The following is a 22,438-nucleotide window of genomic DNA, read 5'->3' as shown; positions in this document are numbered from 1 at the left end:
TGTGTCCTAAGAATTATTTGCCCACTCCAAAATCTCAAAAGATTATATTCCATGTTTTCATCTAGAAGTTTTGTAGTTTAATGCTTACATTTTGGTCCACGATTTATTTTAATATTTATATGTGGTGTGAGGTCAAAGTTAAAGTTCTTCCTTTCTAATGGATATGTGGTTGTTCCAGCCCCCTTTGTTGAAAAGAGGTTTTTTTCTTCCTTCAGTTACCTTATTTCTTTTTGTCAAAATCAACTGACAGTATACGCATGGGTCTATTTATGGACTCTGTTCTGTTGGTCTCTAAATTTTGACATTTCCTTGCTTACTTTCTGTGATGCTATATTCTCCTGGGTTTCCTCTTTGGCCAGTTCTCTTTTTTTTTTTTTTTTTTAAACACCCTTCTCCTGGTTTTCTCCTTTTATAAATGAGGTATCCAGGACTTCATCCTAGGCCTCCCTCTATTTTTATATCTACACACCCTCCCTTCATCAAAGATTAATAGGTGTTAATTAGAAAAAAAGAGTAGGAGAAGTGGAGAGAGGGAATGGAGAAGAAAAAGAATAAAAATGTGTTAGAATGATGAGCAGGGGCAGAGCCCAGGAGATGAGAGAATATGATGCATGGAAAGTACGTATAGCTGAAGTCTAAAATGTGAAGGAGAAAAGCATGAGGTCGGACTTCAAGCTGTATTACAAAGCTGTAATCATCAAGACAGTATGGTACTGGCACAAGAACAGACACTCAGATCAATGGAACAGAATAGAGAACCCAGAAATGGACCCACAAACATATGGCCAACAATCTTTGAAGAGCAGGAAAGAATATCCAATGGAATAAAGACAGTCTTTTCAGCAAGTGGTGCTGGGAAAACTGGACAGTGGCATGCAGAAAAATGAACCTGGACCATTCTTCTTACACCATACACAAAAATAAACTCAAAATGGATGAAAGACAGGAAGCCATCAAAATCCTCGAGGAGAAAGCAGGCAAAAGCCTCTTTGACCACGGCCACAGCAACTTCTTACTCAACACATCTCCAGAGGCAAGGGAAAAAAAGCAAAAATTAACTATTGGGACCTCATCAAAATAAAAAGCTTCTGCACAGCAAAGGGAACAATCAGCAAAACAAAAAGGCAACCGATGGAATGGGAGAAGATATTTGCAAATGACATATCAGATAAAGGGTTAGTATCCAAAATCTATAAAGAACTTATCAAACTCAACACCCAAAAAACAAATAATCCAGTGAAGAAATGGGCAAAAGACATGAATAGACACTTCTCCAAAGACAACATCCAGATGGCCAACCGACACATGAAAAAATGCTCCACATCACTCATCATCAGGGAAATACAAATCAAAACCACAATGAGATACCACCTCACACCTGTCAGAATGGCTAACATTAACAACTCAGGCAACAAAAGTCATTGGCCAGGACGTGGAGAAAGAGGATCTCTTTTGCACTGCTGGTGGGAATGCAGCCACTCTGGAAAACAGAATGGAGGTGCCTCAAAAAATTAAAAATAGAACTACCTTACGAACCAGCAATTGCACTACTAGGTATTTATCCAAGAGATACAGGTGTGCTGTTTCGAAGGGACACATGGACCCCAATGTTTATAGCAGCACTATCAACAACAGCCAAAGTATGGAAAGAGCCCAAATGTCCACCAATGGATGAATGGATGAATGGATAAAGAAGATGTGGGGTGTGTGTGTGTGTGTGTGCGCGCGCGCGCACACACACACAATGGAGTATTACTTGGCAATCAAAAAGAATGAAATCTTGCCATTCGCAACTATGTGGATAGAACTAGAGGGTATTATGCTAAGTGAAATTAGTCAAAGAAAGACAAATATCATATGATTTCACTCATATGAGGACTTTAAGATACAAAAGAATGAACATAAGGGAAGGGAAGGGAAGGAAAAATAATATAAAAACAAGGAGGGGGACAAAAACATAGAGACTCAAATATAGAGAACAAACAGAAGGTTGCTGGAGGGGTTGTGGGAGTGGGGATGTGCTAAATGGTAAGGGGCATTAAGGAATCTACTCCTGAAATCACTGTTGCACTATATGCTAACTTGGATTTAAATTTTAAAAAAAATTAAATAAAAATTAAAAAAAAAAAAAAAGCATGATGTGAGGCAAGGCAAAGTTTAAGAATAGTCCTGGAAGCCATGCTAAGTTTGTACCTAAACTTGCGAGCAATTAGAAACTGACATAAGATGTGTAAGAAGTATTTAATGGTTGTGTAAATAAATAACCACACAGTCGTTAAAATGGAGTTTGTGGAGGCGCCTGGGTGGCTCAGTTGAGCGTCTGACTTCAGCTCAGATTATGATCTCACAGTTTGTGGGTTCAAGCCCTGTGCTGGGCTCTGTGCTGACAGCTCACAGCCTGGAGTCTCCTTTGGATTCTGTGTCTCCTCTCTCTGCCCTTCCCCTGCTCATGCTCTGTCTCCATCTCTCTCCCAAAAATAGATAAACATTAAAAAATGTTTTTAATAGAGTTTGTGAAGGAGATTTTGCCCCTTTTAAAAATCCACATTATGTTTCATCTGGGAAACAAGATCTGTATGAGCTACATAAAATTTATATTTTAACAGGAGCACTTACAAAGAATAAAAGAAAAATGTACCACATGTTTAACAGTAGCTATTCCCAAATGTTAGATTGCAGACAGCTTCATTTTCTTCCTTTTGCTTTTCTATACATTCTATTTTTTTTCTAATTAGTCTGTGTTAATTCTATAATGATATGCTTTTAAAAGCATGCTAGAAAACAAATGACTCATTTTTAGAAGAGTGCCAAGTTACTGTTAAGAATAATTAAGCTGGGCTTGAGTCTGTGGGGCTGCGGTTTAGGCAGCGTGGGGAGCCCAGAAAGTTGCCACTTGGAGCTCCAATCCTAAACTTCCTATCCTGCCCTCTGTATGTTCTAGATTGGGGCCACCCCACACCTAAGGCAGGAATATGGCGGCCACAAAGAAGACAAAAATGTCACTGGAGTCCATAAATTCTAGGCTCCAGATCGTTATGAAAGTGGAAAGTACGTGCTGGGGTACAAGCAGAGTCTGAAAATGATCAGACATGGCAAAGCGAAACTCTGGTCATCCTCACCAGCAACTGCCCAGCTTTGAGGAGATCTGAAATAGAACACTCTGCCATGTTGGCCAAAACTGGTGTCCATCACTACAGTAGCAATCATACTGGACTGGGCACAGCATGCGGGAAATACTGTCAATGTGCACACTGGCTACCATTGATCCAGGTGATTCTGATAGCATTGGAAACATGCCAGAACAGACTGGTGAAAAGTAAATGGTGCAAAATTTCTCTTTAATAAAACTAGCCAGAGCTTGTTTTAAAAAGAAAATAAGGGGCGCCTGGGTGGCGCAGTCGGTTGAGCGTCCGACTTCAGCCAGGTCACGATCTCGCGGTCCGTGAGTTCGAGCCCCGCGTCGGGCTCTGGGCTGATGGCTCGGAGCCTGGAGCCTGTTTCCGATTCTGTGTCTCCCTCTCTCTCTGCCCCTCCCCCGTTCATGCTCTGTCTCTCTCTGTCCCAAAAATAAATAAAACGTTGAAAAAAAGAAAAAAAAATTTAAAAAAAAAAGAAAATAAAAAACTAAGCTGAGTGTCATCACCACCACGGCAGAGTAGGAGACCCCACCCTCCATCCACCCATAAAGATCAACAGCTGGCTATCCACAAACAAAAATGGCTCTGATCAAGTTCAGGGTCCACTTGAACTTCAGCAAGCAACACAGTGGAACAAAACCTGAGAACAACCACACAAAAAAGAAAGAATAGGACTGCTTTGCCTGCATCATCCCATCCCCCAGGCCAATACTGCACAGCACTGAGTGTTCCCTCAAAGGCAAAGGAAGAGCAGGGAGAGCGACCAGCTCCCCCAGTCTTTTGGGGCACTGCACAAAGAACCCACTTTGGTCTCATCCCACCCAGAGACTGAAAAGGCTGAGACACAATGGAGGTAGCTAGGAACAAAAAAGAGCAGAGCTGCCTGCAGTAGCCACACAGCAGAAGTGACTGTGGTTCCCAGTGACCTGCTCTGCAGAGGACAGCAGTAGCTTTTGCCACTGAAGAAACCAATGACCGACACAGCCACCGCGGACCCCTACAGATTTCACCACTGAGGGTTTCCCCGGAAGGTTTTCCTAATCACGGATGCCAGCTGCCTGATGCCCCCGTAACTCTGTCCCCAGTCCCACTCCCTTCCAGAACTGCTATCCATGCTGGCAGCCAGCCCTGGCCTCTGTGGCTGTGCGAGTACACGACACAGCCTAGGTGCTGGAGGCTGACCCCTCGCCGCTGTGTGCACATTTGGAGCTAGCTAGCCCCTCCAGCTGTGCACCTACATGCTGCCGGCCTGATTTCCACCGCCAGCCTCTGCCAGCACATGCTGGCACCCACGGAGAGATCTTACGGTCACTAGAGTGAACACCAACAGCCAGGGCCCTGACGGCTGCTGATGGGCCTGGATCCAGCCCCGTCGCCTGGCACTGGCCTGCACCAGGGGGCTCCCCCGCAGCTAGCCCCTCTAACGACGCGTGTGTGTGCCTCCAGGCTAACTCCCGTCACTGGCTTATATACTGCTCTGCTGTGCCCACAGGGAGACGCTGCAGCTACGGAGTGCATGCTGACAGCCAGAGCCCCTGCAGCTGCAAATATACTCGCACTTGGCCATGGTACCTTGCTGCTGGCCCTGGCCACCACCACCAAGTCTGATCCAACCGCTGCCACTACAGGGCGTTTGTAGCTGGTCCCCACAACTGAGTACCTGTGCATCACCAGCTCTGGTCGCCGAGGCCCACCCTGGTCCCTGGCCACTGGACCTGAAGGCACCGCCGAGGACTCCAACAGGCCTTGTAGCCATGCCATCCCTCTGCAGTCCTTGTCTAGAATCATGCAGTTATCGTCATGGACCCCAGCAGGTTGAGAAGATGAGACATCACAACCGCTGGACCTGGACAAGGCCCTACATGTGGTGCTCTGTGCTGCTAGAGCCAGGTTCCAACATGCTCCAGCTTGTCCCCACCCACAGGGGTAGAGGTCTTTCCTAACCAAAGACAGTCCATAAAGTCTGGAAGAGGTGACTGTGTCTTCCAATGTGCAGATATCTGTATAAGGCTAGAGGGATGGTGAAGAATCAGGGAAACATGCCACCACCAAAGGAACATAATAAATTATATATATATATATATATATACATATATATTATATATATACACACATACACAGTTATATATATATATATATGTATATAGTGATATATAAAGTTATATACGTAAGTATATTAATCATATATCAATAGATACAAAGGGAAAAACAGAAATACAGCGAAGGTAGGGAACTCAATACCCCATTTTCAACAATGCACAGAGCATCCAGACAGAAAATTAATAAGGAAACACTGGACTTGAACTATATTTCAAAACAAATGTTTCTAACAGAAATATATAAAACATCCTATCCAAGAGCAGCAGAATACAGATTCTTCTCAAGTGCACATGGTACATTCTCCAGGGTAGATCATACGCTAGACCACAAAACAAGTCTTAGCAATTTAAAAAATATTGAAAATCTACCAAGTAACTTTTCCAACTTCAGTGGTATGAAACTAGAAATCAAGTTTTTTTAAAAGTTAAACTAGGAAATTCACAAATGTGGAAATTAACACGCTTCTAAATAACCAATGGGTCAAAGAAGAAATCAAAAGGGAAATAAAAAAACATCTTCAAACAAACAAAAATAGAAGCAACAAAACTTACTGGGATGTAGCAAAAACAGTTCTAAGAGGAAAGCTTACTGATAAATGCCTAAATTAAGAAAAAAAAGAGATCTCAAATAAGCAACCTAACTTTACACCTCAAGGAACCAGAAATAGAACAAACTAATCCCACAGTTCAAAATTAACAGAAAGAAGGAAATAGCAAATATCTGAGCCAGAAATAAAAAATAGAAAAATAAAAAAGATCACCAAAATTAGGAGCTGGTGTTATGAAACAATAAATAAAATCCATAAACCTTCAGCTAGACTTACCAAGGAAAAAAAGAAGACTCAAATAAATAATACTATAAATGAAAGAAGCGACATTACAACTGATATACAGAAAGATAAAGGATCATAAGAGACAATTAGGAACAATTATGCCAACAAACTGGACAACCTCAAAGAAATGAATAAATTCCTAGAAACATACAACCCACCAAGACTGAATCAGAAGAAATAGAACATCTGAATACACCAATCCTGAGCAAGGAGGTTGAAATAGTAATCAGAAACCTCCCATCAAAGAAAAGCCCATGACCAGATGCCTTCATGGATAAATTCTACCAAACATTTAAAGAAGAATTAACATCAATCCCTATCAAACTCTTCCAAAAATTTGATGAGGTGGGAACACTTCCAAATTCATTTGAGAAGGCCAGCATTACCTTGATACCAAGACGAGACAAGGACATGACAAGAGAACTACAGGCCCAAATCCCCAATGAATACAGATGCAAAATTCTCAACAAAATACTAGCAAACTGAATTCAACAGCACATTATAAGGACTATGCATCATGTCAGGTGGGATTTATCCCTGGGATGCAAGGATGGCTTATTTATCCTATAAATACATAAACGTGATATACCACAATAGAAGAGAATATAAAAATCATAAGGTCATCTTAAAAATGATGCACAGATTATGCAGATCATCATCTACAGAAAAATCATTTGACAAAATTCAACATTCATTCATGATAAAAATTCTCAATAAAGTGAATATAGAAGGAATGTACCTCAACATAATAAAGGCCATATATACAAGCCCACAGCTAATATCACACTCAACAGTGAAAAGCTGGGGCGCCTGGGTGGCTCAATCGGTTAAGCGTCCGACTTTGGCTCAGGTCATGATCTCACAGTTCGTGGGTTCGAGCCCCGCGTTGGGCCCTGTGCTGACAGCTCAGAGCCTGGAGCCTGCTTCAGATTCTGACTCTGTCTCTCTCAAAAATGAATAAACGTTAAAAAAATTTTTAAAAAAACAGTGAAAGGCTGAAAGCTTTCCCTCTAAGATCAGGAACAAGATAAGACTCCTATTTAACATAGTATTAGAAGTCCTAACAGAGTAGTTAGGCAAGAAAAACAAATAAAAGGCATCATCAGAAAAGAAGTAAAATGGTCTCTGTTTGCTGATGACATGATTTTGTAAATAGAAAATCCTAAAAACCTCACCAAAAATACTGTTACAATGAAAAAATTAGTTCAATAAAGTTGTAGGATAAAAAATCAAAGTGCAGAAGTCAAATGCATTGCTGTACACTAACAACAAACTATCTGAAAAAGAAAGAAAACAATCCCATTTATAATAATATCAAAAATAATGAAATACTTAGGAATAAACTTGACCAAAGAAGTGAAAACTATGGAGACACTGATCACAGCAACTGAAGAAGACACAAATAAGTGAAAAGACATTTCAATTCATAGATTGGAAACATTAATATTGTTAAAGTGTTCATAATATCCAAAGCAAAACCCAAAGGTATTTTTATAGAAATAGAAAAACAATCCTAAAATTTGAAATGTAATCCTGAAACTATAAAAATCCTAGAGGAAAACATAGAGAAAAATCTTGATATTGGTCTTGACAAGACTTTTTCAACAGGACACCAAAAATACAAGCAACAGCAACAAGAAACCAGTAAACGGGAATACATCAAACTAAAAAGCTCTGCACGAAGGCAACCTACTGAATAGGAGAAGATATTTGCAAATGACATTCAACAAAGGGTTAGTATCCAAAATATATAAATAACTGATACAACTAAATACCCCCCAAATAAATAAACCAATTAAAAGATGGGCAGGATGAGCAGAAGGCATGGACAGACATTTCTCCAAAGACGACATACAGATGGTCAAAAGACACATGAAAGGATGCTCCACATCACTCATAATCAGGGAAATGTAAATGAAAACTACAATGAGATATCACCTCATGCCTGTAAGAATGGCTAACAGTAAAAAACAAAAACAAAAAACACAGGAAACAACAAGTGTTAGCAAGGATATGCAAAAAAGGAACCCTCTTGCACTGTTGGTGGAAATGCAAACTGGTGCAGCCACTGTGGAAGACATTACCAAAGCTCCTCAAAAAATTTAAAATAGAACTAGCCTATGATCCAGGAATTGTACTACTGGGTATTTACCCAAAAAATACAAAAACACTAATTCAAAGGAATACATGCACACTTATGTTTGTTGTAGCACTATTTACAATAGCCAAACTATGGAAGCAGCCAACTCTCCATCAATGCATGAATGGATAAAGAAGATGCGGTATATATAAATAATGGAATATTACTTGGCCATAAAAAAAGAATGAAATCTTACCATTTGCAACAACATGGATGAAGCTAGGGATTTAATGCTAAGTGAAATAAGTCAGAGAAAGACAGGTACCATATGATTTCACTCACGTGTGGAATTTAAGAAACAAAACAAATGAGCAAAGAAAAAAAGAGACACAAACCAAGAAACAGACTCTTAACTATAGAGAACAAACTAATGGCTACCAGATGGGAGGTGGATGGGGGGGGATGGGTATTACAGATTACACATGATGAAATAAAATTAAAAAAATAAAAAGCTCTGCAGAGGAAAAGAAATAAGGAACAAAATGAACAGGCAATCTATGGAATGGGAGAAAATATTTGCAAACCACCTCTCTGACAAGGAATATCTGAAATATAAAAGGCGCTCAGACAAGAGCAAAACACACATACACACACACACTCTCTGATTTAAAAATGGGCAAAGACCTGAATAGACATTTTTCCACGTAAGACATACAAATGGCCAGCAGGTACATGGAAAGGTGCTCAGCATTACTCATCATCAGGGAAACGCGGATCAAAACTGCAGTGAGGTATCACCTCACACCTGATAGGATGGCTAGTATCAAAAAGACAAGAGATAACAATTGTCAGCAAGAATGTGAAGAAAAGGAAACGCTTGGCGCGTTGTTGATGGGAATGTAACCTGGGGCAAACCACTACGGAAAACAGGATGGAGGTTACTCAAAAAATTAAAACTGGGAAAAATGTAAAAATGGAACTCTCATACGATCTGGCAGTTCCACTGCTGAGTGTATATTCAAAGGAAATGAAATCACTATCTCGAAGAGGCATCCACACGCTTGTGCTCACCGCAGCATTACTCACAATAGCCACGGCATGAAAACCACCAAAGCGTCTGTCGATGGATTAATAAATAACACACACACACACAATGGAGTGTTTAGACAGTCTTTAAAAAGAGGGAAATCCTGCCATCGCAACAATACGGATGGACCTGGAGGGTTACTAGGCTGAGTGAATTAAGTCGGACAGAAAAGACAAATACTCTATGATCTCTCTTAAGTGCAGAATTTGAAACAGGTAAACTCACAGAAGCAAAGAGTAGAACCATGGTTGCCAGGGACTGGAGATGGGGAACTGAGGAGATGTCGATCAAAGGGTGCAAAGTTCAAGTTACAAGCGGAGTGAGCTCCAGGAATCTAATGCACAGCACAGTGACCATGGTTAACAATACTGTATATTACAAGTGGCTATCAGAGTAGATTTTGAACGTTCTCATATTAACACCAATGAATGACGCTATGTGATAAAGAGGGTGTGTTAACTAAACTCTCTGTGGTAAACATTTCACAAAAGATATGTGTACCAAATCATCACAACTGTACATCTTAAACTTACACATACCTTATATGTGATTATATCTCAGTAAAGCTTAGGGAAGACAAGTATAGCTAAGCTCTAAGTTTTATATGTTCCGAAGTTTGAGTCTTATGATTTTATTTCTACTTCTGAGCTCAGTGTTTGGTAGATCTTAGGCGTAATAGATGAAGAAATAAAACCTTATGGGACTTCAAACAATCAGCTGGTGAGAAATAAAATGTCTGGATTGAAAGTGCTGTTCCCTAAGGAACATTCCCTAAAGGACATACAAATCACAACACCCATGTCTGGTTCAAACTAATGCAGACTGCTGCAGATACTTACTTCGAATCACTTTCAAATATTTATTTAAGCCTTCTCGGCTTTTGATAATGTGGTGTAAATGAATGAGAGCATATTTTGAAATGATCTGATCGTTTGGGACAGATACTCTACTTACACAAATACAAATTGCTGCTATTACGTTTCTGCCTCACCCTAGAGTCCTGAGCCAGCTTTTTAAATTTTATATATAAATTTGCTCACAAACTGGGAAGCCAAAGAGATACAGCAAAGGCAGCGAGCCAGGCGAATTTGCATCTGGATTCTCTGTAGGACTCTGGGTAAGTGTTGTCTTGCAGTTTCAGAGGCAAATTTATTTGCGTAGCACAGATGGTTACCTCAAGAACAGTTTGTAGCACAAATTGCTATTATAGTGTGTCATTCTCATTAATGTAGAGCCAGATCAGTTTTGCCCCAGTTACAAATGGATAAAAAGTCTATCTGTTTCAGGCTTTCAAATATACACATACATATATATTGAAGTATATTTTATATACATATATGTGTATATTATCTACTTTAACTCAGGAAGTAAAAGAAGGATGGGTGAGCAATTATAACTCATGCGTCTGCCTCTCTCTTGAGGAAACACTTTTAGGAGCCGGCATTCTGTTGTTTCCTCAGTCACTCCTTTGCGACAGCTGCTACTTAATCCTCTCTTTTGTCTCCTGCTTATTTCACATCTGATCACGACTCAAACTAACTTCTGAGGTAAAGCTATGACAGCCAAGAGGGTCTCCATGGACTTGTGCTCAGGTGGCTTTAGTGTGATCGAGAAGATCACGGAAAGCTTTTCAGAGGAAGTTTCTCTTGAACCAAGTCTCGGAAGATGCAAGGGAATAAGGTAGACGAACGAAAATGCATTCTATGGAGAGGAAGGCATGGTATGCTGATTAATTCAGGCGCAGGATAAATCTGGAGCTGAGAAGCAATAAACCGATAACCAGCTTAGTGTACTTACAGACACACGAGTTTTCTGACTTAGCTGGAGTTAAGAGATGAGCCTGGAGAAGCGACAAGATCATGAAGGGACTAGATTATGTAATGAGCGTGATTTCACAGACGCAGGCATTATTTACAGAAGTTAGTGTGATTGACACCCATTTCGCCTTACTTCATATTTTGATTTTTCCTGTCTGATTTGAACCCACCCCCGTCTTTCTGGCGTGGGTGATCTAGCAGTTGACCTCTGTCTCACCCGGTTAGCAGTGCTCTCGAGAGCATTATGAAACGCCCTCCAAGCTTGTCTCACATTCTCCCAGTTCAGTTCCCAACAACTGCCTGATTTGCTCATTATGCCTAAAACTAGAGAAATAAGAGTAAGAAAGGAGATAATCCCTCTCTTCTCTAGCAGAGCGTTCCATGACAGGCCGTATCAGAAGCTGCTAGCCTGAGCTTGGATTGGCTGCCCTGGGGTGAGACCCCGGCCCCGACAGCAACAGGAAAGGTGGCTGTGGTAAAAGTGCAGAAATCACACAGTACAGAATGTGGCTGCCACAGGCCACTCCTTCAGCAGAGGTTGTGAGTAGGGCCTTTCCACTCTCACCGGGCCACCCGTACGGCAGGCACAGCACTGGCACGGGATGAACACTCCACTCTACCACTTTGCCAGCTGCGCTGCCCTGAGCAAGTGACTTAATTTCATAAAGCACCAGACCTAGAAGCTTTACACTGAGAAGGAAAAGGACTTAATGTGCAGACTGATTGTGAGATTTAGAGGTAATATATATACAGTATCTGTTTCATAGTAAGTGCTCAGTAAATGGTGATACGCATATCAAACGCTACATTTTTAATTTTTCAGAAGCACGTAATGTTTAACCCAGTTTACAGATGATGCTGTTCCTGACCACTCCCTCTATTGTCGAGCATTTAAAGTTTTTCCAATTTTCAATTTTATAATTAGTGCTGCATTAATCATCATGAATATAGTTTTATCTTTTGAATTATTTTAAAATAAATCCTTATGACATTCCTCATTAGAACAATGGATGTGAGTATTATTTCTATGCATTTAATGCATATTGTCCAATAGGGATCCAAAATGAATTAAGGAATAATTCTTACAAATGTTGGGTTAACCAGTTATCTTGAACACATACCTAAATTAACTATTACACTTACTTTTTCTTTTATAAGATGTAAATGATATTTTATTACCATTTGGATTTGTGTTATTATGATTAACACTATTAGATTTAAAATGTTTATTTTTTAAAAAATATTTTTAATGTTTATTTACTTTTGAAGGAGAGATAGTGGGGGTGCAGAGAGAGAGGGAGACACAGAATCTGAAGCAGGCTCCAGGCTCTGAGCTGTCAGCACAGAGCCCGACGCGGGGCTCGAACCCACAAACCAAAAGATCATGACCTGAGCTGAAGTCAGATGCTCAACCGACTGGGCCACCCAGGCGCCCCTAGATTTAAAATGTTTATTAGCTGATATTCCTTCTCTGTGACTCAATGTACCTTATTGATGAGGTTTACAAAGTATATGATATGCATATACATATATAAACACATATATACACACATTAATCTCATTTATGACACTCATTATATATTTTATGTGTAATTTCATACATTAATAGATTTTCTACTTTGCCATACTCTTTGTAGCATCTGTTTTGGATCAGTTCTATATTTAAAATGCATTCTAACATGTGGAAGAAATATTCCCTTTACTCTTTTTTTTTCTTAAAAATTATTTATCAAGATGGTTGCTTAGAAAGACTAGTGAATGAGAGAAAATAAAAAATGACTGGAAAAGAAAAAGGAAAAAATCAAAAATTGTTGGAATAAAAAAGGGTATGAACAAACACATGCTGCAGGGATTTTAAAAAGAATATTGTGGGGGCGCCTGGGTGGCTCAGTCGGTTAAGCCTCCGACTTCAGCTCAGGTCACGATCTCACGGTCCGTGAGTTCGAGCCCCACGTCGGGCTCTGGGCTGATGGCTCAGAGCCTGGAGCCTGCTTCCGATTCTGTGTCTCCCTCTCTCTCTCTGCCCCTCCCCCGTTCACGCTCTGTCTCTGTCTCAAAAATAAATAAACATTAAAAAAAAATAATAAAAAAATAAAAAGAATATTGTGAACAACTTTCTGTCAACTGGAAAATGTAGACAAAACAATTTCCTATAAATATAAATTGAATTTATTAAAACTGACTCAAAAAAAATAGAAAACTTGAAACATGGGGGGAAAAAACCACCCTGAATTAGGAGTTTATAATGAATGTACAATCAATAGCATAGCTAAATACATGGATAAAAAGCCAACCAACTTATATGTAGCTTCTGAATCATAGGGTTAGTTTCTAGATTAAGCACCAGGACGTACTGAATTCCTAAAACTTGATCTAAAACTGATTTTATTACAATTTGAAAAAGCCCCATGATGCCCCTCTTTCTCTAGTGCCCTAACGCTACAGACTGAATATATCCTTCCAAAATTCACATGCTGATCCCCAATGTGATGATGTTAAAAGGAGGGGTCTTTGGGAGGTGATTAGGAGTGAAGCTCTTGTGAATGGAATTCGTGCCCTTATAAAAGAGGCCCCAGAGGGGAGATTCCTTATCTCTTTCTCCACGGAGAACACAGGGAGGTGAAAAACAAAACAAACAAACAAACAAAAACCAAAACAACAAAAAACACAAAAACCAAACCAGAAACAAAGGCCATCTAAGAACCAGGAAGTGGGTGCTCGCTAGATACTGAATCTGCTGGTAAATTGATCTTGGACTTCCTAGCCTCCAGAATTGTCAGAAATAAATATTTGTTGTTTTTAAGCCAGCGAGTTTATAGTATTTTTGTTATAGCATAATAATATGCTATTATGTTACAGGTGTTTTGTGTAGAACACCTAAGTATGTGCTGATTTTGCTTAATGGTTAATCTAGGGTTAACTCTCTCTCACAGTAGAGATATAGTTTACCTGGATTACCATTTAATACTATCCATGTTATACTCTATGGTATGCACTGAAAGTCTATGTCTCCCCAAAATTCATATGTTGAAGCCCTTACCCCAAATGTAATGATATTGGGAGGTTGGACCTTTGGGAAGTAATAAGGTCATGACAGTAGAGCCCTCATCAGTGAGATTAGTGCTTTTATAAAGAGTCACGAAAGAAATCATCTCTCTCTGCCATGTGAGCATGCAAGAAAAAGGTGGCCATTGTTAACCAGGAAGAGGTCTTCACCAAGAACTTGACCTGTTGGTACCCTGATCTCCACCTTCCAGCCTCCAGAACCAGGAGAAATAAATATCTGATGTTTCAGCCACCCAGTGTGTGGTATTCTGTTAGAGCAGTCTGAACAGACTAAGACACTACACCATACTAGTAGGAGAACCAGTAGGAGGGTATATGAATATCCATGGTCTGAAATATATTTGCACTTTTACAATTAAAATATTCAAGTGATCCAATAGGAGAAGGGTACCCAAAATCTAGCCTTGATATTGTGTCATTTACTTACTGAGGGTTTTTCTTACTGTTTATTGAAATATGCACCAGGATGCTTTCAACTGAAAGTAATAGAAAAACCAAGCAAAGCAATTTGACTCAAACAATAAAAAACCGACCAAATGGCATTTACATGAGGTCCAGGGATGGGGCAGGCTCCAGGGTTGGTTGGTTGAGCGACTCACTTGTGTCATCAAGAACACAGCTTCTTTCCCTTTCTTTGCTCTATAACCACAGTGTCTGTATCAATCCATGTCTGGTTTCCCCTCCAGGTTGGAGGACAGCTACCAATTACAATAAAGCTTGCTTACTCCTTTATTTACATCCAGCAGATGAGAGAAATTGCCTCTCCCTAAGCCACCAAAAGAGGAAGTCTTTATCTTCAGTTTTGGGGGACGAATTTACGTTTCCCCAAAAACAATGGTAGGGCTAGGTCCTTGAAACAATCACTGGCTCCCATCCAAGTACTAACCAGGCCCTGCCCTGCTTAGCTTCCGAGATCAGATGAGATCGGGCGTGTTCAGGGTGGTATGGCCCTAGAAATGAAAAGCCCACAGCTAATATCATTCTCCATGGGGAAAAGCTGAGAGCTTTCTCCCTGAGATCAGGAACACGACAGGGATGTCCACTCTCACTGCTGTTGTTTAACATAGTGTTGGAAGTGCTAGCATCAGCAACCAGACAACAAAAGGAAACCAAAGGATCAAAACTGGCAAAGATGAGGTCAAGCTTTCACTTTTTGCAGATGACATGATATTATACATGGAAAGCCTGATAGACTCCACCAAAAGTCTGCTAGAACTGATACATGAATTCAGCAAAGTTGCAGGATACAAAATCAATGTACAGAAATCATTTGCATTCTTATACACTAATAATGAAGCAACAGAAAGACAAATCAAGAAACTGATCCCATTCACAATTGCACCAAGAAGCATAAAATACCTAGGAATAAACCTAACCAAAGATGTAAAAGATCTGTATGCTGAAAACTATAGAAAGCTTATGAAGGAAATTGAAGAAGATATAAAGAAATGGAAAAACATTCTGTGCTCATGGATTGGAAGAATAAATATTGTTAAAATGTCAATACTACCCAAAGCTATCTACACATTCAATGCAATCCCAATCAAAATTGCACCAGCATTCTTCTCGAAGCTAGAACAAGGAATCCTAAAATTTGTATGGAACCACAAAAGGCCCCGAATAGCCAAAGTAATTTTGAAGAAGAAGACCAAAGCAGGAGGCCTCACAATCCCAGACTTTAGCCTCTACTACAAAGCTGTAATCATCAAGACAGCATGGTATTGGCACAAAAACAGACACATAGAGCAATGGAATCAAATAGAAACCCCAGAATAGACCCACAAAAGTATGGCCAACTAATCTTTGACAAAGCAGGAAAGAATATCCAACAGAAAAAAGACAGTCTCTTTAACAAATGGTGCTGGGAGAACTGGACAGCAACATGCAGAAGGTTGAAACTAGACCACTTTCTCACACCATTCACAAAAATAAACTCTAAATGGATAAAGGACCTGAATATGAGACAGGAAACCATCAAAACCCTAGAGGAGAAAGTAGGAAAAAACCTCTCTGACCTCAGCCGCAGCAATTTCTTACTTGACACATCCCCAAAGGCAAGGGAATTAAAAGCAAAAATGAACTATTGGGACCTCATGAAGATAAAAAGCTTCTGCACTGCAAAGGAAACAACAAAACTAAAAGGCAACCGATGGAATGGGAAAAGATATTTGCAAATGACATATCGGACAAAGGGCTAGTATCCAAAATCTATAAAGAGCTCACCAAACTCCACACCCGAAAAACAAATAATCCAGTGAAATGGGTAGAAGACATGAATAGACACTTCTCTAAAGAAGACACCCAGATGGGCAACAGGCACATGAAAAGATGCTTAACGTCGCTCCTCATCAGGGAAATACAAATCAAAACCACACTCAGGTATCACCTCATGCCAGTCAGAGTGGCTAAAATGAACAAATCAGGAGACTATAGATGCTGGAGAGGATGTGGAGAAACGGGAACCCTCTTGCACTGTTGGTGGGAATGCAAACTGGTGCAGCCGCTCTGGAAAACAGTGTGGAGGTTCCTCAAAAAATTAAAAATAGATCTACCCTATGACCCAGCAATAGCACTGCTAGGAATTTACCCAAGGGATACGGGAGTGCTGATGCATAAGGGCACTTGTACCCCAATGTTTATAGCAGCACTCTCAACAATAGCCAAATTATGGAAAGAGCCTAAATGTCCATCAACTGATGAATGGATAAAGAAATTGTGGTTTATATACACAATGAAGTACTACGTGGCAATGAGAAAGAATGAAATATGGCCTTTTGTAGCAACGTGGATGGAACTGGAGAGTGTTACACTAAGTGAAATAAGTCATACAGAGAAGGACAGATTCCATATGTTTTCACTCCTATGTGGATCCTGAGAAACTTAACAGAAGACCATGGTGGAGGGGAAGGAAAAAAAAAAGAGGTAAGAGAGGGAAAGAGCCAAAGCATAAGAGACTCTTAAAAACTGAGAACAAACTGAGGGTTGATGGGGGGTGGGAGGGAGGGGTGGGTGGGTGATGGGTATTGAGGGCACCTGTTGGGATGAGCACTGGGTGTTGTATGGAAATCAATTTGACAATAAATTTCATATTTAAAAAAAATTTTTTTTAATAAGAAAGAAAGAAAGAAAGAAAGAAAGAAAGAAAGAAAGAAAGAAAGAAAGAAAGAAAAGAAAGAAAGGAAAGAAAGAAAGAAAGAAAGAATCACTGGCTTCCTAACCAGGGCACATCAATGGAGCTCAAGTCAGTTCCTGGAAGCTCACTGCTGCCTTACAATGGGAAGGGGGAGCAAATGTTGAGGAGTCAAGCACTCTCCATCCACTACAAAAGATTTGCTCAGAAAACACTCACGTTTTCACTGGTGATACTTGATTGCACATTCATTTTGGAGTTTGTTAAGACAAACGGAATTATAGTGTTTCTTCCAGTTAGTGTCTGAAGTAGATCTTTGCAAAGGTTATGTGTCAGTTTGAGATTGCTGTTACATTTCACTGGGTTTATAAAGAAACAAGACTCAAACATAAACAAAAAGGGTAAACTGATTTTTTTCAACTTAATCGGGAAAAAAGTCAGTTGTTAAGATAAATCATTTTAAGCTAAAAGTTATAGCTAAATGTTAAGGGCAGTGAGTATTTCCAAAGACACACAGGAGAGAGCCTTTCGATCCAAGCAAGACCCTTCTCCTGACAATCTAAGTTTGTCCTATGCCACAGCGCATAAACATATACATGTTTATACACATATATCATCCAGTTTTATAACTGGATATAAAATCTGTTAGATATAAGATATAAAATCTGTTAGAAAGCATCAATGTGCTTTATCTGTAGGAAGTTTATCAGTGTGATGGCATCTACATGTATAGAATACATAGCATTTTCTCTCTGTAAAATTTGTATGAGGGAGTAATATATGCACATTGCAACAAAACTCAATGAGCATCAATAAGTAGACAGTGAAAGAAAAACAAAGTCTCCTTCTCAATTTCTCCAAGAGTCCTCCCCCCTCCAAAGGCCTAGGTTATCGCTTTCTTCTTTGTCCTTCCCCAGATAGTCTAGATATATGAAAACACACATATATCCTTTTTAAAAATACAAATGGGGGCACCTGGGTGGCTATGTTGGTTAAGCACTCGGCTCCTGATTTCAGCTCAGATCATGATCTCACGCTTCATGGAATCGAACCCCCCATCAGGACTCACTAACCTGCTCGTGAACAGCGTGGAGCCTGCTTGGGATTCTCCTCTCCTCTCTTCCCCTCTCTCTGCCCCTCCCCTGCTCGTGTGCATGTGCACACTCTCTTTCTCTCAAAATAAACTTTAAAAAGATACAAATGGGAACATATGCCACCAACAGTTCCGTACTCTGCACATTTTCATTCAACAATTTATTCACACGTCTAGAATGACGTATATCTTGAATAGTGGCATGAATTCATCTTATGACCTTAGAGGTGAAGTGAGGGCAGCATTTGAGCTTAGGCAAAAAAAAAAAAAAAAGTAGGAAGGAGTTCTCCAATACTCAGGCAGGGACGATGCAATAAATAGGAGGTCCGGAGGAAAATGCCACAGCACTGGAAGGAAGGGGAAAAATCTGCCTCTGCCTGCGACAGGTATGCTGTTTTGTTTCTGAAATTCCACATCTGAGTGAAATCGTATTTTTTGTCTTTCTCTGACTTATTTCACTTAGCATAGTACTCTCTAGCTCCATCCAGGTCATTGCAAATGGCAAGGTTTCATGCGTTTTTACGGCTAACATTCCATTTTATGTATACACCACATCTTCTTCATCCGTTCATCAGTCAATGGACATTTGGGCATCTTTCCATACTTTGGCTACTGTTGATAATGCGATCATTAAACATCGAGGTGCATGTATCCCTTCAAATCAGTGTTTTTGCATCCTTTGGGTAACTACCTAGTAGTGCAATTGCTGGATTGTAGAGTAGTTTTGTTTTTAACTTTTTGAGGAGGCTCCATACTGTTTTCCAGGGTGGGTGTGCTAGTTTGCATTCCCACCAGTAGTGCAAGAAGGTTTCCCTTTCTCCACATCCTCCCAAACACCCATTGCTTCCTGTGTTGTGAATTTCAGCCATTCTGACAGGTGTGAGGTGGTATCTCATTGTGGTTTTGATGTGTATTTCCCTGATGATAAGTGATATTAAGCATCTTTTTCATGTGTCTCTTTGGAGAAATATCTACTCATGTCTTCTGCCCATTGTTTAACTGGATTATTGGTTGAATGGGCTATTTTTGAACAAAAAGCCTTACATCCTCATGTATTATTCGTTTATTCCTTGTTTGAGATTCTCTAATTCACCACTAGATGGACCTGTTTGATATTCTGTCTTTGGAGAAAAAACCGCTGCAGATTCAGGGAGGTCTTCCTAACAAGGATTTAGATCACTGATCTTAAAACAAGATTTGAGTTGGGACGCCTGGGTGGCGCAGTCGGTTAAGCGTCCGACTTCAGCCAGGTCACGATCTCGCGGTCCGTGAGTTCGAGCCCCGCGTCAGTCTCTGGGCTGATGGCTCAGAGCCTGGAGCCTGTTTCCGATTCTGTGTCTCCCTCTCTCTGCCCCTCCCCCGTTCATGCTCTGTCTCTCTCTGTCCCAAAAATAAATAAACGTTTAAAAAAAAAAAAAAAAAGATTTGAGTTTAAAAAAAATAAATAATTCATTCATATGAAATAGTGAATGACACATATTCCTATACTTAAATAATGGTAATGAAAACAAATACCTGTCTGTTAAGCCTCCTGGTTTAAGTAATAAAACACAACCCAATAAATCTGTTAAGCCAACTATACTCCCTCTCTGATCTTCTTCAATTTCTTACCATTCATATGAAACCAACATTCTGAATTATAAACTATTAGCTAATTTTTTAATGTTTATTTAGTTTTGAGAGAGAGAGAGAGGCAGAGAGAGAGAGGGGGACAGAGGCTCCAAGGCAGGCTCTGCACTGACAGCAGAGAGCCTGACGTGGGGCTCGAACTTACCAACTGCAAGATCATGACCTAAACTGAAGTTGGACGCTTAACTGGCAGAGCCACCCAGGCGCCCCAATTATCAGCTACTTTTAAAAATTATCTCTCAAAAATAAATGTTAAAAAAATTTTTTTAATTAGTTTTACGATACATGATGTATCACTTAACAGCATAATGTTTGATTTTTCTAGGTCTTGAAACTTACATAAAAGAACTTCCATTATATGTATTTCAAATGCTTTTCTCACTCTTCATTCTATTTCTGGGATTCATCTGTGTTGGTACGAATAGGTCTAGTGCTTTTTCAAACTGCTCTATGATATGCTGCTGTACAAGTAGACTAAAATTTGTTTATCCGTGTTAAGGATTTTAGACTTGCTTTTTTTCATTCAACACTATGATTTTAAGATTCTCATTTTCATTATGCATACAAAATTTAGACAGACTAAACACTGTTGATATGTAATCTGTATATAGTAATTGCAATATCAATGTTGGGAGTCTGATCCTTCAATGTATTATTATTTTTGTTCCTGTTGACTTTCATTTACTTGGGCTTGTTTCTTCATGGGCTTTAGTAATTAAGAAAAAACTGTGAGTATATGTTCCTTGGTGGAAATTCCTTTTTAAAAAAATTTTTTAATGTGTATTTATTTTTGAGAGAAAGAGAGACAGAGTACGAATGGGGGAGGGGCAGAGAGAGAGGGAGACACAGAATCCGAAGCAGGCTCCAGGCTCTCAGCTGTCAGCACAGCCCCAAGCGGGGCCCAAACTCACAAACCCCAAGATTGTGACATGAGCCAAAGTCAGGCACTTAACCAACTAAGCCACCCAGGCGCCCTGGAAATTCTCTTAAAATAGTGTTTTGTTTTTGTTTTCTCCCCCGTGCTAATATATCCTTAATTAACTGCAAGGAGCTCTCCATTTTTCTTATTGGAAATTATTTCACCCATTGCTCTGTTTGGATAATAGTCTCTGTCTTTAGCAATGATGAGGCAAGTATTCTTTCTTTTGGGCAGGGAAATCCATGATTATCGTCTTCTCCAAAGATGAATATTTTAGAAAGCCTGGTGGCAAAGCTACTGCCATCTTTCACATGAGTCACATCAAGAGCAGCTTGTCTCTCTCTATTGGTGTCCCAGGTTAGCACGTTCAGTCAACATACGTAGGCTGGCGGAACTTGATGAAATGCCTAATTGATTTGGTCAAGCTCCAAATCAATCAAGAAGATGTCAATCTGGGTGGTACCTACAAAGATTTTTCTCATTTCATAGAACTTATACGTGGCCTCCTCCGGCATAGTTTGATGAACAGCAACATGACCCTTGGGTCATAGATTCGATGGAAATTCTCACCACTATTGTCAATATTGAAGACATCCATAAAACTAGTAGGGTATCCTATATCGGTATACAGCCTGCCATCAATCTTAAGGAACACTGCAGGTAGATCTCCTTTTTCTCCTTTCAGAGCACACTTGAGTCTGTTCTTCAGTAAAATAACAAGAGGGCCCAGCGGGTGCACAAAGGACATAAGCCTCAGTTAGTATGTCTAGCATCCAAGGCTTTGGAGCCGCTACATGCTTCAGGACCATGAGTCATGACTGTTCTGGGTATAGAAAGAGCTGAAATCCATGTTTTATATCAATTATACAGGGAAGATTTGCTTTGCTCCTGCCAGGCATATACGGACAATACCAACCTATGGTTACTTTAAAGTGAAATCTGGCTTGGTGGTATTCAGACCACACAGGTAGAGTGAATTCTGTCCCCAAAAGCAAGAGTGTATGCTTGTGGTTCAAATTTCTCAAGTAGATTCTTTTTCTCTTTTCCTACTCATCATACAGCCAACCTAAACAAGTAAGTTCCCCTTTGAGTGGTCAGTTTCTACATCAACCCTTTTTAGAGTTCCAACTTATGTTAGAATCTTGGATTCTACCTCCTACCGTTCCTTAGATCCTGACTTTGCCTCCTGTCTACTAGAGGTCATTAAAATCCAAGTTCCAGGCCTTCCAACTTTGACTCACAAAAGATTGTTACTGCTATCCTAACAATACCAACAAATCAGATAAGCTACAAAATCAGTTTTTAAACCTACCAGAGACCTGAGGACAGAAAATAAACCTAACTACACTGAAATCTAGAGGGTAAAGAGTCCTTCCCTTAACAGTCAAGACCTATAGATATTTCATCCTAGCAGAGAAGCTGAAAGATGAAAGGAATGCATCATAGCAGGTGATAGGGTGAAGCCAGCCACATTTTAATGAATTTTTAATGACTGCAAGTGAACTAGCATGATGAACTAGAATCCCAAGGAGCCCCAGCCACAGAGTA

General features: G+C 39.9%; 1 long non-coding RNA gene and 1 pseudogene across 11 annotated transcripts in view; one reads left to right on the top strand and one right to left on the bottom strand.

The window, feature by feature from the left end:
* LOC147576915 (uncharacterized) overlaps positions 1-22,438 on the bottom strand; it is a 69,259-nt gene that overhangs the window by 11,706 nt on the left and 35,115 nt on the right. The gene's annotated exons all lie outside the window — the stretch shown is intronic.
* On the top strand, positions 2,973-3,372 carry LOC112865987 (large ribosomal subunit protein eL30 pseudogene; annotated as a pseudogene).

The sequence above is a fragment of the Puma concolor genome, chromosome D1, assembly GCF_028749965.1.
Source record: "Puma concolor isolate L17-30 chromosome D1, mPumCon1.1.hap2, whole genome shotgun sequence".
Lineage (NCBI taxonomy): Eukaryota > Metazoa > Chordata > Mammalia > Carnivora > Felidae > Puma > Puma concolor.
The sequence above is the reverse complement of the archived record's forward strand: the minus strand, read 5'-3'. Positions and strand labels throughout refer to the sequence as shown.